General features: G+C 39.9%; 1 protein-coding gene across 2 annotated transcripts in view; it reads right to left on the bottom strand.

Moving 5' to 3' along the window:
- Positions 1-14896, bottom strand: part of LOC122867909 (zinc transporter ZIP11-like) — a 121286-nt gene that overhangs the window by 98851 nt on the left and 7539 nt on the right. The window lies entirely within an intron of this gene.

Below are 14896 nucleotides of genomic sequence, written 5' to 3'. Positions count from 1 at the left end.
ATTTCTGTGTATTTATTTGGCATCTTCATCTCTCCACTGGCAACAGAAGTAGGCCAAAGTGATCAAAGAAAAGCCAGAAAGAAACTAAACTCAAAACTGAACATTGCTAAGACTCTAAAGGTGGGCATATGGCCATAAAATTATATTAAAATATTGTAAGGTATTTTTGTGGTAACAATATTTATGAAGATATATATGTAGTGTATAGAACTACAGCACAATATAAATATTACAATAAAACTGTGCGTAAAGTGAATCTGTCTTTCAGCTGATGTGTTTAGATTTATACAGCCAGCCTTTGTATTATGCTGGTGTAATACGTACACGGTGCATTCAAAGGATGTTTTGGAGGGTCAGAGCTCAACTGATCATTACCAAACTTTAAACTAACTTCAACTCAGTGCAGACCACGTGGGGTAAAACGTGTCCAGCTGGTATTTGACTGCTCTGCTGTGCTGACAGTGACCACCTTACTGTGACTGACTGCCCCTTTTCTCTCTACGTTTCCCAACTTGTAAAAACTCAGGTTTTCTTTTTTTCCTGCAACATTGCAATGTCCTGCTCTAATGAATTACTGCAAAGGAAACGTACAATGTGATGGTCGATCAATCATGTTCACCTGAGCTCAATCAGATCTTGACGCATCTCATCTCGCGGTCAATGTAATGAATAAATTATGGCATATATGGCCTTTGTTGTGTGATGTAGCACCTCTGCTCTTTTTCTCTAAAGGTTTGTGTTGTCAAACCTCTACCAAACTACAGAAGTCGTTCCTTTTTTTAAACTGAATCCCTCTCAGTGGAGCCAGCAGCAACTTTACATTCCCTTTTAGCCATGTGTGATGCTGCTGCACGTAAATACGCATGTCGCAATATTGTTAATATTGTGTTAAGTGGTCACTTTATTAGGTACACCTGAAAAATCGAATGCAATCCAAACCCTAAATTCTACCTTTACAAAGATATTGTGTTCAGTTTTGACTGACACTTTCAGAGAGGTATTAATTGAACTAGGCCTATATGTTGTATGTGTTGAGGTTTTATTGAGGTTGTAGTTTGCAGTGGTGTTGAACTGGACTACATTATAGAGAGAGGTGTATCTAATGTTTTGCCCACCCGATCGACAAACATGAGGAAGAGTAATAAAAATACATTTCAATATAATGCAGTCCAGTACAACAGCACCACTAACGACAACCTCAGTAATAAACAAATGGTTGAATTTACACCTCTCGGAAAGTTTTAACAAAAACTGGCTATTACAGGCAAGGTAGAATATATGTCAGAACTGTTGTATTGGATTGCATTAGATTTTCCAGGTGCACCTAATAAAGTGGCCAGGGAGTATATATTAATTTACACATTTTTATCACAGTAAGATTTATACCGGTATTATCATGAACAGTATGATATGGCCCACCCCTATAAGAACCATACATACATATCCTAGAAAACTAATCTGAGGCGTGGGAACCAAACCTTTTAGAAATAAAAGTACTGTCCAATCCAATTCAAATGAAGGATTCACATTTAGAAAAAAATATTTCCACTCATACCATCAGTCTCTGTTGTGCAGTGCTACAGTGGAAATGAATATCCAGGTTTTAAAACCAACTAATCAGTACATCGACTGATTTTTCGAATTGGCAAAACTTTCACCAGAGAGGAAAAAATTTGTCAGTGAAACTGATTTCTGTAGCTTTAGAATCTTAACATACTCTTCAAAGCACAGTGCTGGATACTGACTTAATGGGAACACTGGTTTTAGAGGCTTAATTATGCTACTTATAATAGAAGAAGCAGCCTGATTAATAATTGCAAAACTGGTTTCAATTCCATGCTGTTGCACTTCACTTAGTTTCCAATTATAGGAGGCCGTTTCATCCAAGCAATATGGTTTGTCAAACACAGCAACTGGTTCAAACAGCAGTGCGTTTGAGTTGCTTTACATGCTTATGTGTTGACTCGCAAACTTTTTAGAGACTTTGCTCATTTTCTCAACTTAGCTTCATACCTAGCCGCGCCAGCAGCATAACCCATAATCACAGGAAAGAACACCCTTGGGGGGATTATTTTTATCTTCCACACCGGCTCTCTTCATATTCATTTTCCATCATCTACCAATCAAGGGTGCAATTCTGCAACCTGGAGAACACCATGTACTTCCGTGCCAATTGAGTCAAGGTGGGGAGCCATCGACATGTTAATTAGCAACAATACAGAGCAGTTGGACACACTACTGTTACAGCTGCCATGCCTCAAAGGTGCACAAAACCAACTGATGTAAAAGCACAAAGATAACTTTGCATGAATAATGAGTGTGGGCATTAATGCTTTAGGTCTCCTACAGGTTAACCAATTAAATTCCAGGATTACTATTAGTACTATTAAGAAATGGGACAAATGTAACTTTTGTGACTGGATAATTAATATCATGGTAAATGGTCTAAGATCAATTTTGACATGAAGTCATCTCCTACATACAATATTTTAGGAGGAAAAGTCTTTCAAACCTATCTTTCAAAATAGTATCATGGACAACAGATATTGCAATGCATATGACTCAAAAAGCTACAAAATGGAGCAATGATTTTCACTTTTTAAGTAATAGTTGAACATTTCAGGACATCCGCTTATTTGCTTAATATGAAGCTACAGTCAGTCACAAATTGTAATTTTTACACTTTTACAAACAAGATAAAACTTATTAATTAATGAGCTTTAGAGGAGCTGGTAGGCTGATTTTGTTACCTTTGCTTAGAGCCGAGCCGAGCCGAGCCAACCCCCCCAACACACACACCCCCACGCACCATATAATCAATCTTGAAACTGCTGTTGTCGCCATACACAGCCCATTATAAATTATTGAACGGTTCAAACTGCTGTCCAGTCCCTGAGAGAAACTAGAACCAAAAGACAATTTTTTTTGCCATTTTGCCCCTAGCACAAAAGGGATAGTTTAGGCTAATGACAATATGGTTGAAATACAAAAGGGTTTCATCACACAAATGTAGGTGACTCTGTAATATATAAGGTTCAAAGCAGCAATAGGCAATTTTACATGCTGGCAGCTCCAAATGGCAACGAGGGAGAACAGTTTGAAATATTTGAAATCACTTAACCCCACACAGAACACTCATGTCAACTTGGTTGATCTGTGATACCAGAGGGCAAAGAGAGACAAGGAATCAAATTTTGTCTGAACTTAGCCCAACTTTCTCTGAATATAGCCATTGCTGGCTGCTATTCAAAAGACAATTTTGTAGGAATGGGTACAGATGTTGATATCAGACTGAGGATTGCAAGGGGAATAAGTAAACCTTACTTAATTCACTTGAGACACAATAGTGGAAAATGCTATCTACTTTTGTTTCAATCTCTCTCATTTTTTACCAATATTCTTTCTTCCTCTTCTTTTTCCGTTCCACTATCAGCAAAGTACTTTTGTTCTTTCTTCCTTTATGGTTCCTCTCTCTGATTTGCATTTCCAGCAGCCAAACCCCGGTCCATTCCACAATCTCTAGTCTCACTCATTAAGTCTGAATTCAACACAGCCTCAAGGCTATTGAAACACCTGTCTAACACTGATGCCAGCACCCAATTACTGCTTTGTTAGCTCACCCAGGGTCAAATAATAAGCCTTTTGCAACTAGTTTTAGATGTAGAAATATTCTGCCCCAGAAATATTATAATATGAACATGTGAACAGAGCTGGAAGTCATATGCATATGCATGCATTAGCATAGGCTTTGAGGGAAGGATCACACAAAAACTGCTATCGGAAATTAGTGCAGTTATCATTATTACTATTTTTACTTTGTTTCGATATTCTGACCTTGTTGTCAGACAAAAATTGAGATTTGCAGGCATGCACAGCCATAAATAATACAGTGGGTACGGAAAGCCATAAATAATACAGTGGGTACGGAAAGTATTTAGACCCCTTTAAATTTTTCACTCTTTGTTTCATTGCAGCCATTTGCTAAAATCAAAAAAGTATTTTATTTCTCATTAATGTACACTCAGCACCCCATCTTGACAGAAAAAAAACAAATGTAGAAATTTTTGCAAATTAAAAGAAAAACTGAAATATCACATGGTCATAAGTATTCAGACCCTTTGCTCAGTATTGAGTAGAAGCACCCTTTTGAGCTAGTACAGCCATGAGTCTTCTTGGGAATGATGCAACAAGTTTTTCACACCTGGATTTGGGGATCCTCTGCCATTCTTCCTTGCAGATCCTTTCAAGCTCCATCAGGTTGGATGGTGAACATTGGTGGACAGCCATTTTCAGGTCTCTCCAGATGCTCAATTGGGTTTAGGTCAGGGCTCTGGCTGGGCCAGTCATAAATGGTCAGAGTTGTTCCGAAGCCACTCCTTTGTTATTTTAGCTGTGTGCTTAGGGTCATTGTCTTGTTGGAAGGTGAACCTCGGGCCCAATCTGAGGTCCTGAGCACTCTGGATGAGGTTTTCTTCCAGGATATCTCTGTACTTGGCCGCATTCATCTTTCCTTCAATTGCAACCAGTCGTCCTGTCCCTGCAGCTGAAAAACACCCGCATAGCATGATGCTGCCACCACCATGTTTCACTGTTGGGATTGTATTGGGCAGGTGATGAGCAGTGCCTGGTTTTCTCCACATATACCGCTTAGAATTTTTGCCAAAAAGTTCAATCTTGGTCTCATCAGACCAGAGGATCTTATTTCTCATAGTCTGGGAGTCGTTCATGTGTTTTTTGCATATGCAGGCTTTCATATGTCTTGCACTGAGGAGAGGCTTCCGTCGGGCCACTCTGCCATAAAGCCCCGACTGGTGGAGGGCTGCATCTTGAGTGCTGCAGAAATTCTTTTGTAACCTTGGCCAGATCCGTGCCTTGCCACAATTCTGTCTCTGAGCTCCTTGGGCAGTTCCTTCGACCTCATGATTCTCATTTGCTCTGACATGCACTGTGAGCTGTAAGGTCTTATATAGACTGGTGTGTGCCTTTCCTAATCAAGTCCAATCAGTTTAATTAAACACAGCTGGACTCCAATGAAGGAGTAGAACCATCTCAAGGAGGATCAGAAGAAATGGACAGCATGTGAGTTAAATATGAGTGTCACAGCAAAGGGTCTGAATACTTATGACCATGTGATATTTCAGTTTTTCTTTTTTAATAAATTTGCAAAAATTTCTACATCTCTGTTTTTTTCTGTCAAGATGGGGTGCTGAGTGTACATTAATGAGAAATAAAATGAACTTTTTAGCAAATGGCTGCAATGAAACAAAGAGTGAAAAATTTAAAGGGGTCTACTTTCCGTACCCACTGTATGTAAGACAGCATACACAGCAACACACAGGATCCTCCTCAGGCCTGAATTATTGGATGGATTGCCATGAAATGATGTCCAAACATTAAGGGTCTGAACAGGATGTATCCGTGTCACTTTGGTTATCTCCTGACTTTTCATATATAACCACCATGAAGTTGCCAATTTTGTTTTTTAATGAAAAATCTCAACTACTGGATGGACTGTGATGAAATTTGGTACAGACATTTGTGACGCTCAGAAGATGTGTGCTAATGACTTTGGTGATCCCCTAACTTTTGATCTAGCGCCTCTAGCAGGTCAAAGTTTCTACATATCCAGTGGAATATCTCAACATCTACTAGATGGATTAGCAAAACAAAATTTCATGACAGTCCGGTCCCTGTATAACCGGAGCAGGAGCTGTGTTCGCATTGCCGGCAGTAAGTCAGACCTGTTCCCGGTGCATGTTGGACTCCGCCAGGGCTGCCCTTTGTCACCGGTTCTGTTCATAATTTATATGGACAGAATTTCTAGGCGCAGTCAGGGGCCGGAGGGTGTCCGGTTTGGGAACCACAGGATCTCATCTCTGCTGTTTGCAGATGATGTCGTTCTGATGGCTTCTTCAAACCAGGACCTGCAGCATGCACTGGGACGGTTTGCAGCCGAGTGTGAAGCAGCTGGGATGAGAATCAGCTCTTCCAAATCTAAGGCCATGGTTCTTGACCGGAAAAAGGTGGTTTGCTCTCTTCGCGTGGGTGGGGAGTCCTTGCCCCAAGTGGAGGAGTTTAAGTATCTCGGGGTCTTGTTCACGAGTGAGGGACGGATGGAGCGTGAGATTGACAGGCGGATCGGTGCAGCGCCTGCAGTGATGCGGGCGCTGTATCGGACCGTTGTGGTAAAGAAGGAGCTGAGTCGAAAGACAAAGCTCTCGATTTATCGGTCAATCCACGCTCCTGCCCTCACCTATGGTCATGAGCTTTGGGTAGTGACCGAAAGGACAAGATCGCGGATACAAGCGGCCGAAATGGGCTTCCTCCGCCGAGTGGCTGGGCGCTCCCTTAGAGATAGGGTGAGGAGCTCAGTCACACGGGGAGCTCGGAGTAGAGCCGCTGCTCCTCCACGTCGAGAGGAGCCAGCTGAGGTGGCTAGGGCATCTGATCCGGATGCCTCCTGGACGCCTCCTCGGGAGGTGTTCTGGGCATGTCCCACGGGAGGCGGCCCGGGAAGACCCAGGACACGCTGGAGGGACTATGTCTCTCGGCTGGCCTGGGAACGCCTCGGGATCCCCCCGGAGGAGCTGGAGGAAGTGTCTGGGGCGAAGGAAGTCTGGGAGTCCCTGCTTAGACTGCTGCCCCCGCGACCCGGCCCCGGATAAGCGGAAGAAGATGGATGGATGGATGGATGGAATTTCATGACATTCATGATTCCCAGAGGATGAATCCTAATGTCTTCGGTGATCCCCTGACTTTTCATCTAGCACAACCATGAGGTGGATATTTCTGAGTGACACCTCTCAACAAATATTATCCTAACCATAAAACAGCAAGCTTTTAGTAGGCTTTATATGGCACTGGCTCCATAGTTTCTTCTTTGTTTGCAGCCCCAAATGGCTGTTAGTGGTAGCTTGACAATGATTCGTGAGCAGTGACATCATAATTTTATCTGTGTAAATAAGGTGAATCTACTAGGTCTCCAGCTGTATCAGCTCCACTTTCATTTTCAAAACAAATCTTACCAAATATATCTTGTAGAAACTGGTTTGCTGTCATTATTAAGGACTCTCTTCTAGACACCATAGGGTGCTCTGGTCTTACAATGCATGAGGGCAATCATCATGCATGTCACAGCATAGTCAATCCTGCAATCAGTGATTACCCTGCTGAGTTTGGAGGTTCCACGTGAGCAATGAACGTCAATAGTGAGTCATTTAATGATTTTATTACTATATGTGTATTTTACAGTGGTCTATACATGGGATGCATATGGTTCCCAGGTTAAAATACAGTTTTTACAGCAGTGCAACTACAGACTATATACCTGTTGGTATACAAACTGGATATTACTATTAAAATGGGTAAATAGGTATGTCAAGTAAAGTGAGCTATGAAATAGCATGGGATTTCCTAGAGATGCTACCAGATGTAGAAATGTAAATGTACATAAAAGGAAACTTACACTACTGTTACATATATTATGGTGGCAAGTAGGGCTGGTGTTGAACCTTAACACTTTTTTAGTGGCAAATGAAATGCATCAAACTGTAAAATACCAAAAGCTGGCGATGCATGTCTGGTCATATTTGTAGTCTTAATTATTTTTGGATCTTGGATTTTTTTGTCCGTGACTATATTATGTTCAGGCAAAATTCTTATACAGCTACTTGTGTTTAGATATTATATTTCTAAAAGTATATTAATTAAAATATTATTGTTTTGGTAACAATATCAAAACTTGGGTATCAGGTATGGAAAATAATCAAACAATACCCAGCCCAAATGGCAAGCAAGCTCTATATAAACGCAAAGCGTGCATTATAATATTGACTCTTGTTGGAATTAACATGTGGCACATGTGGCTGACACATTCGCTAAAAACGTTGCACAGCATAATTGATCCCATCAAAAGCTGTTATATGAAGTGTATATGTCTTTGTTATGTTTTGAATTGTCATCTTGGACGCACAGTTGGACATAAAGTAAATGAAATGATTCATTTATGGGAAGCACACAAATTGAAAATGAGCTTGAGGATGGTGCAAAAATAAATAGTGAGCTATAGTCTTCCCTAAGGTGGATTCAGTTTCTAAAGTAACTGCAGTATTTTTTTCACCACTGGTGGTTAGTGGCTCCATCATCTAATCACAGCCTGTGGCAAATGGAGAAATAAGCTGGATAGAGATAGTCTGATTGATTGCCAAGATAAAGACAGACATAACACAACTTGATCACTGCCCTACACAGAAGTCCTACTTTAAAAACTGAGCATTAACTGGCTCTGTGAAGCACTTGGCAGGTGAGGCAAATATGTATTCATTACGGGAGCAAGGCAGACTATATCACGCATGTCTTCATCTCACTATCTATACCATTTATCTGTCCATATCCCACTAGCTTTCCAGATAAAGATTAGACTAAATTGAGCCTTTAGGGGGTTCTGCTTGGATTATCCTCTCAACATGTGTATGTTGCCAAATTCATCGCTCCTTTCTAACGGCCTGTATTCCCTTGTCAGTGCAAAGCCCCACTCCTTACCCAACTAAGGAGAAAACACCATATGTTTTCTCATACTGCACATTGCTGGAGCACCTCTTTTCATCCTGTGTCTTTAACACGCCGTTTTAGCTACAGAGTGAGGCATCTCACTTCTATTTGATCTTTGTTGGGAGTTGCACATGCACAGTACCTAGGTAAGGACTACTAGCCAATCAGAAGCAGAGTAGAAAACAAAGCCACTTCAGCCGGTAACTATGGCTTCAGTTAAGCCGTACATGTTCGAGCCCGAGTCTGATACCGAAACACAGGCAGAAAAACCCAAACCAGCTTCACAACCGTAGCTAATGTTATTTTAATTTCATATTTATTTACTTGTGGAAACTGCTCATTTCGGGCATTATGACACAGTGATGCAGATATGTTACGGACGTAAAGGCTGGACTACAATCGCGCTGTTTTCAGGCAGTTCAGGAGCAGTGTTTTCTGTGGGAGAGGGTAAATCCCATTGGGGCAGACTTTGGGCTTTGCAAACCTATTACATGCACAAAAAAGAAAGGGAAAAAGCCAAAAAGCATAATATGACCACTTTAAGCGTTGTCCTCAGTAGTCTTCAATTTCTTATTTCTCTGTAGGTCTACCTCAGCCGTCATGGGAAAATTCCACAGTGCTGGTCATTTTTATGTTTGGGTGGAGGAATTGGACGAATTAGCATGTCTGCAGTTTTTCAAAGGGGAAACCACTTCTGCAGATAAGTTGCCATGTAATCAGTGACCATAATATTTCATTCCAGATAATTACACAGTAAAACTACATGTATTCAGTGATTCCCTCTAATAGCATTCTGAACATGAAACACCAAAATTCCACTCTGAAATCCAAGTTAGTGATGAACAAAATAAAAAGACATCGAAGAAGACAACAGGGCTAAGAGTCTACAGCCATGCTAGCAGCGCTTTCAGGCTGTACTTAGACATAGCTGTGCTTTCAGCTAAATGCTAATGTCAGCATGCTAACATGCTCACAATGACAGTGTTAATGTGCTGATGTTTAGCAGGTATGGTGTTTACCATATTCACCATCATATTTTAGTGTGTTAGCATGCTAACATTTGCTAATTAGAACTAAACACAAAGTACAGCTGAGGCTGATGGGAATGACATTGATTTAGAAGGTATTTAGTCATAAACCAAAGTACTGTGCAAATTAAAATTCTGACCAGATGATGGTGGTAGATGAAAAGTTAAGGGATCACTGAAGTTATTACAATTCATCCAGAGGGGGACAAGAATGTCTGTACCAAATTCCATGGCAATCCATCCAACGGTTGTTGAGACATTTAACCCAAAACCACAGGTTAATCTCATGGTGGCGCTAGATGAAATGTCAGGGGATCACCAAAGTCATTAGGATTCATCCTCTGGGCACCATGAATGTCATTAAAAAATGCATTGGTAATCAATCCAATAGTTGTTGAAATATTTTAGTCTGGACCGAAGTGGTGGACAGACCGACAGACTGGCATTGCCCTCATAAGGGCCAAGTCACCAGCATGGCTAAAAACACATCCGTGCATATCAAGTCAATCCCAATGTCACATTAGAATCAATTTACGTTGAGTGCTTTCAACAGACAATCAGTGCTGTATTGATAAGTTCAGAAGGTATACCTGTAAGCTAACAAATAAATCACATTGAAAGTGAACTACATTGACATAACTGACACATGGAGATCAAATCCTTCAATGGTAAGTTATAACAGTTTGACAGATATGAGCATATGCAAAGCTTTATTTAATTATATGTAAAGCTTTTGACAGCTTTGCATATATACACACACATACATGCTGTGTGTGTGTGTGTGTGTGTCCCTGGAGATGAGCATCCATTTGCTTTAATGATAAAAGGACCATTTCTTAAGATGAAGGCTTACATCCCATTAACTTCAACCTTAGTCCTCTTCCTGATGTGCTTCTGCATTCTTATGATTACACAAGGGACAATGTACAGGGATACAGAAAGAGATTAGTCTAAAGTTCTTTGGTTGAAGATGGAAAGACAAGGGCACACTGACAGGCATGAACTGTGGATGGAGAATAGCCTGTGATGGGATCCTGCAGATCTGCCTTTTTGTTGAAACAAAGCCTTGTGACAACTCAGACTGATGCTTCTATTTCTGCAGTGAGTGGATCTAAATGTAACTGTAAGCTGTCATTCATCAAGTAAAAATACAAAATATTGCTGTTTGGGGTTTTGCTACTAGACAAATTGAGCAATTCATTTAGTTGTATCCTATGATGGATTATATTTAACAGAATTGTTACATGATTCATCACAATCACAAATACAATCAACGGATAAAACATTAGTTGCAGCCCTACTATGGCTTGACATACCACGACAGCAAAGAATCTAGCATCAGTTAAAAATGGAGAAGAACATTTATTTTCATTGTATGGGAAGAGGAGTAAAAACAGGCAAGATAGCGGCCTCTTGAAGCTATGCTGTCATACTCACAGTACTGTGCTCTTGCTAAATTAAAGTTAAACATGACATATCTCCCAATACTAATTTGATCAGTGACATTCAGCCAATTTTCCAGCTGCAGCATGTAAGGCCACAGGGCTGGTTAAGTATGCTGTAAGAGGGATGCAGCTCTCCATCATCCAAGGATAAAACAATGTCACCCAAATGACTTAAAGAGGCGAGGAAAGCAATTTAGGAGCGTGATAACAGGGACAATTAATTCTGTCACTATTGTTGATTTTCTCTCTCCGTATACAAACAGTGGATCCTACAAGGAATGACCATAATTCAGTTAGATGGTGTAGTCCCTCATTCGTCCAGGAGTGTTCCATCGTAGAATTCAGTTAGTTTGATTTGCACTCAGCCATGCAAAGAAATACAAATATCCTGCCTATTCACGCAGGAATGATAAGAATATTTTGTGCGTAAATGTTGAAATCAAATAATTTTACTTCATGCTTAGTGAACTAATACTGCACTGTTTGTCTGTAAAAGAGAACTGTTTAGAATGTTGCACGATTTCCCCTATTTTCATCAACTAGATTAAACCAAAAATCAATAATGAGTTGTTCGCTAATACTGGACAGATAATAAATAATAAGAATCAACTTTACCCAATAAATACAGGTAAAAGTACAGCAGTAAAAGTAATTAGCAACTAATGTTAGCATCTCTAGCACCATGATGTATACTCCACACCACCCATCCCCAAAATATTTTAAAGCTTACTGTAATGGCTCATTTGCTGCTTTTAAAATGAGAAATAATTCAATGAAACGCAATTAAAAGAAAGTAGCTTTTCATTTTTACATTCCCAATACATTATATATTAGATATTTATATTCTGTGTGCATCCATGTCTTAATAATGGACAGGTACTGTCTACCCCTCAGGATGCTCATTCACCTCACACACAACATGCATCTGGCAGCAGCATGGAAACAGAAGTACTGTCCATATGGACCAATGCCTGGACCTCTGCTACAGCTTCTTCATGCTCGTTTTCAACCTCTGTGCACGGAATGCCGAAAACAGAGAAGAGCCTTTCGGAGACAGTGTGGGCTGAATTCTGTGAAATATAACACCCTAAAAAAAAAAATCACACGTGGTATAATTACGTAAAATACTGTTTATTGGCAAATCCCCTCTCCTTCACACTGGCTTGCAAGCCTTTTTACATTACACATGTCATTTCTCATTTTTATCCTTAGGGCTATTAAGAGCTTCAGTTTTATCCTATTTCACTTCCAGCTGTTAGTTGATTAATTTGCTTTAAATTTTTAATTTCTTTATTTATTCTTAAGGTTTTATTATTTTACTAATTTGGCTTTTTGATTATTTTGTATTGCCATTTTTATCTAAGTTTCTTATTTGTGCCCAGGATCTTTTGTTTATTTTTTTACTCTGCTATATTGTAAATAAGGCCTCTACCTTAATGTATTTCCGAGTTAAAGTAAAGGTTAATTGAATTTGTTTTGTTTCAGCACATGAATTACATTTAGAAAAATCTCTGTCATCCATGTGGGTGAGCAGTCAACCAGATGGAGTCAGAGTATGAGTATGCATAATGAGCGCTCACGGGGAGGAAGCGTGAGGATGGGTTTTTTTTCGACGGAGTAACTTTCTTTGGAGGAAACGGTGTGCCATGTTCAGATTCCTCATCCATTCTTAAATACATCAATAGGCCTGACTGTATTTCTACTGGCAGCCACAGCTAACTGAGCCAATCCACGTTGCTTCAGTCTCAACTGAGAAAGTAATTGCTTTGTGTCTTGCTGAGAAAGCTCTCCATCACCTGCTGTTTTATTTTTAGATTCAAGATTTTAGACCGATAAGTTTTTGCAACAGCAACAACAGTCTATAATGCACTTAGGGGATTACAATCGTAAGAGTGATAAACCTATGATTAAAATAGTAAAATCACATATATTATCTTATCAAATGAGAACAGCATGAAAACTGGTTCCAGCGGCAGTGCCACCAGGTTCCATATTTATTAAGCCGCTCAAACTCACCTCCACAGGCTGAAAGTTGGACTAGGAGTGAGAAGACTACTTCCTGAGAGCAGCACTTGATAGTTATGTACGCTATTAAGCTTCCAACAAGCAAAAACATGTGGATGTTTTCTGCTGAGTGAGTTAATATCACCGTTTTAAGACACTCAGAGCTGTCGAAAGAAATGAATGCACGTTTTCTTATGGAGTGAATCCAACACAGACAGACAGCTGCAGTAAAAATGAAAAGAAAAAATATCATCAGTCTTGTAGCCAAGACAATTAGGCATAAAGCTAAAAATATTTTTTAACTGAAGCTGACAAAAATTTCACATAATCATAGGGTCCACTTATTTGGCTTTCTGGAGCTTTCCACCACATCTCGTGGGCTTCATGAGCAGATAGAGTTTGCTCAATAATGGAAGCCACTGTTGTTACGATCTGCCGCCATATATGGCTATTTGTTATCACATGAGTGAAACTACATACTTAGGTCAAGTGACAACAACTAAACCATCTCCATGACAACTGAGCAAACTTCATCCACTGATGAAAGGCAAAAGATATGGCTGAAAGCTAAAAATAAATAAAAAATAAGTAAGTGCACTTTGTGATAAGCTTTTCTTTTATCAAACTGCTACAAAGTTAAAGAATGAGCCTTCAAGCTCAAAAATGATCTGCACACAAATCCCATTCCATCTATTTTTTTGTCTTACACTAGTTCAATCTAGTGCAGCATCTTTTAGTGAGGTCTGTATTAATGTGCATTTATGTGATGCTTGGCACTGCTGTTGGTCTCTTCTTATAGTCTAGGCACATTTGTGCATCATGTGGACCCAGGCCATACAGCTAACACATCAAGACTCATGAATGCATAAACACTTAGATGTGTTGAGACTGTATTAATTCATTTAGAGTCATCATTTATGCTCGGGCCGATGATTTTGTTAATCTAACTGTCCATGACACTGACAGGGAAACCATTCATTTTTTTAATCACGTGGCAGGGAAATTATTGAATGTGTGTGGAATGAGAGCTGTGATGGGCAATAAAGACACAGTTGTGACGTCCCACTGTTTTAGCCATTTACATAAATTGCAAAAAGTCATTTTCTACAGAGGTTTTGTGGGTGGAGTGACGCTGTGTGCTAAATCCTGGAGGAGACAGCATTCCTATCCTAGGGTAGTAATCTGTCTAAATGGAGCAAATATGCATTTTTCTGAACTTTGGGCCAGTTAGGAACCATTTCCTCCTCTGAGAAAGTTGATAAATAGGATGCAAGAACTTTGGAACTTGTTTTTTCTGATGATGGAGATTAAATTTCTGAATTTCTGGTCTGTTCAGAAATAAAAAAATCTTCACCGATCTCTACAAAATGCTGCTATTTCTTCCAGTCACCAGGACAGGAAACACCTACAGTAACACAACTCATTTATATTGGCTAATGCTTTTTCAAGGAAACATGTCAAGGATTACGTTCACTGGCAACAGCTTGTTCCAATGCAGCAGGTAGTGTGACGTTATTACACAGCAGTGAAAACTTGTTAGCCAGTGAAAGTTGTTTGTAATTCGTAAAAGACAGCTGGAGCCGCCTTCATAAACTGTCTGTGGAACATTTATTTAAAATGTTCCCGGATAATAACTTAAAGAAGCAGAGGACTGGGCTTAAATTTTGCCCATTTACGTCATTCGCTGCAACTGCTTTCTCTAACACTTCTGTCCAAGAATAAACAGCGTCATTACCTAAAACATGCCAAGAGAGGTGGGACTGGAAGGATAGGAAGAGGAGATGCATGGAGAGATATACAAACAAAGAAATGAATGATCATGAATTGTTGTTATTCTTTGCCTACAATCACAGCTGAGCTGTGTTCTGG

The sequence above is a fragment of the Siniperca chuatsi genome, linkage group LG20 (genome assembly GCF_020085105.1).
Source record: "Siniperca chuatsi isolate FFG_IHB_CAS linkage group LG20, ASM2008510v1, whole genome shotgun sequence".
NCBI lineage: Eukaryota > Metazoa > Chordata > Actinopteri > Centrarchiformes > Sinipercidae > Siniperca > Siniperca chuatsi.
This window is presented reverse-complemented; position numbering and strand designations above follow the sequence as displayed.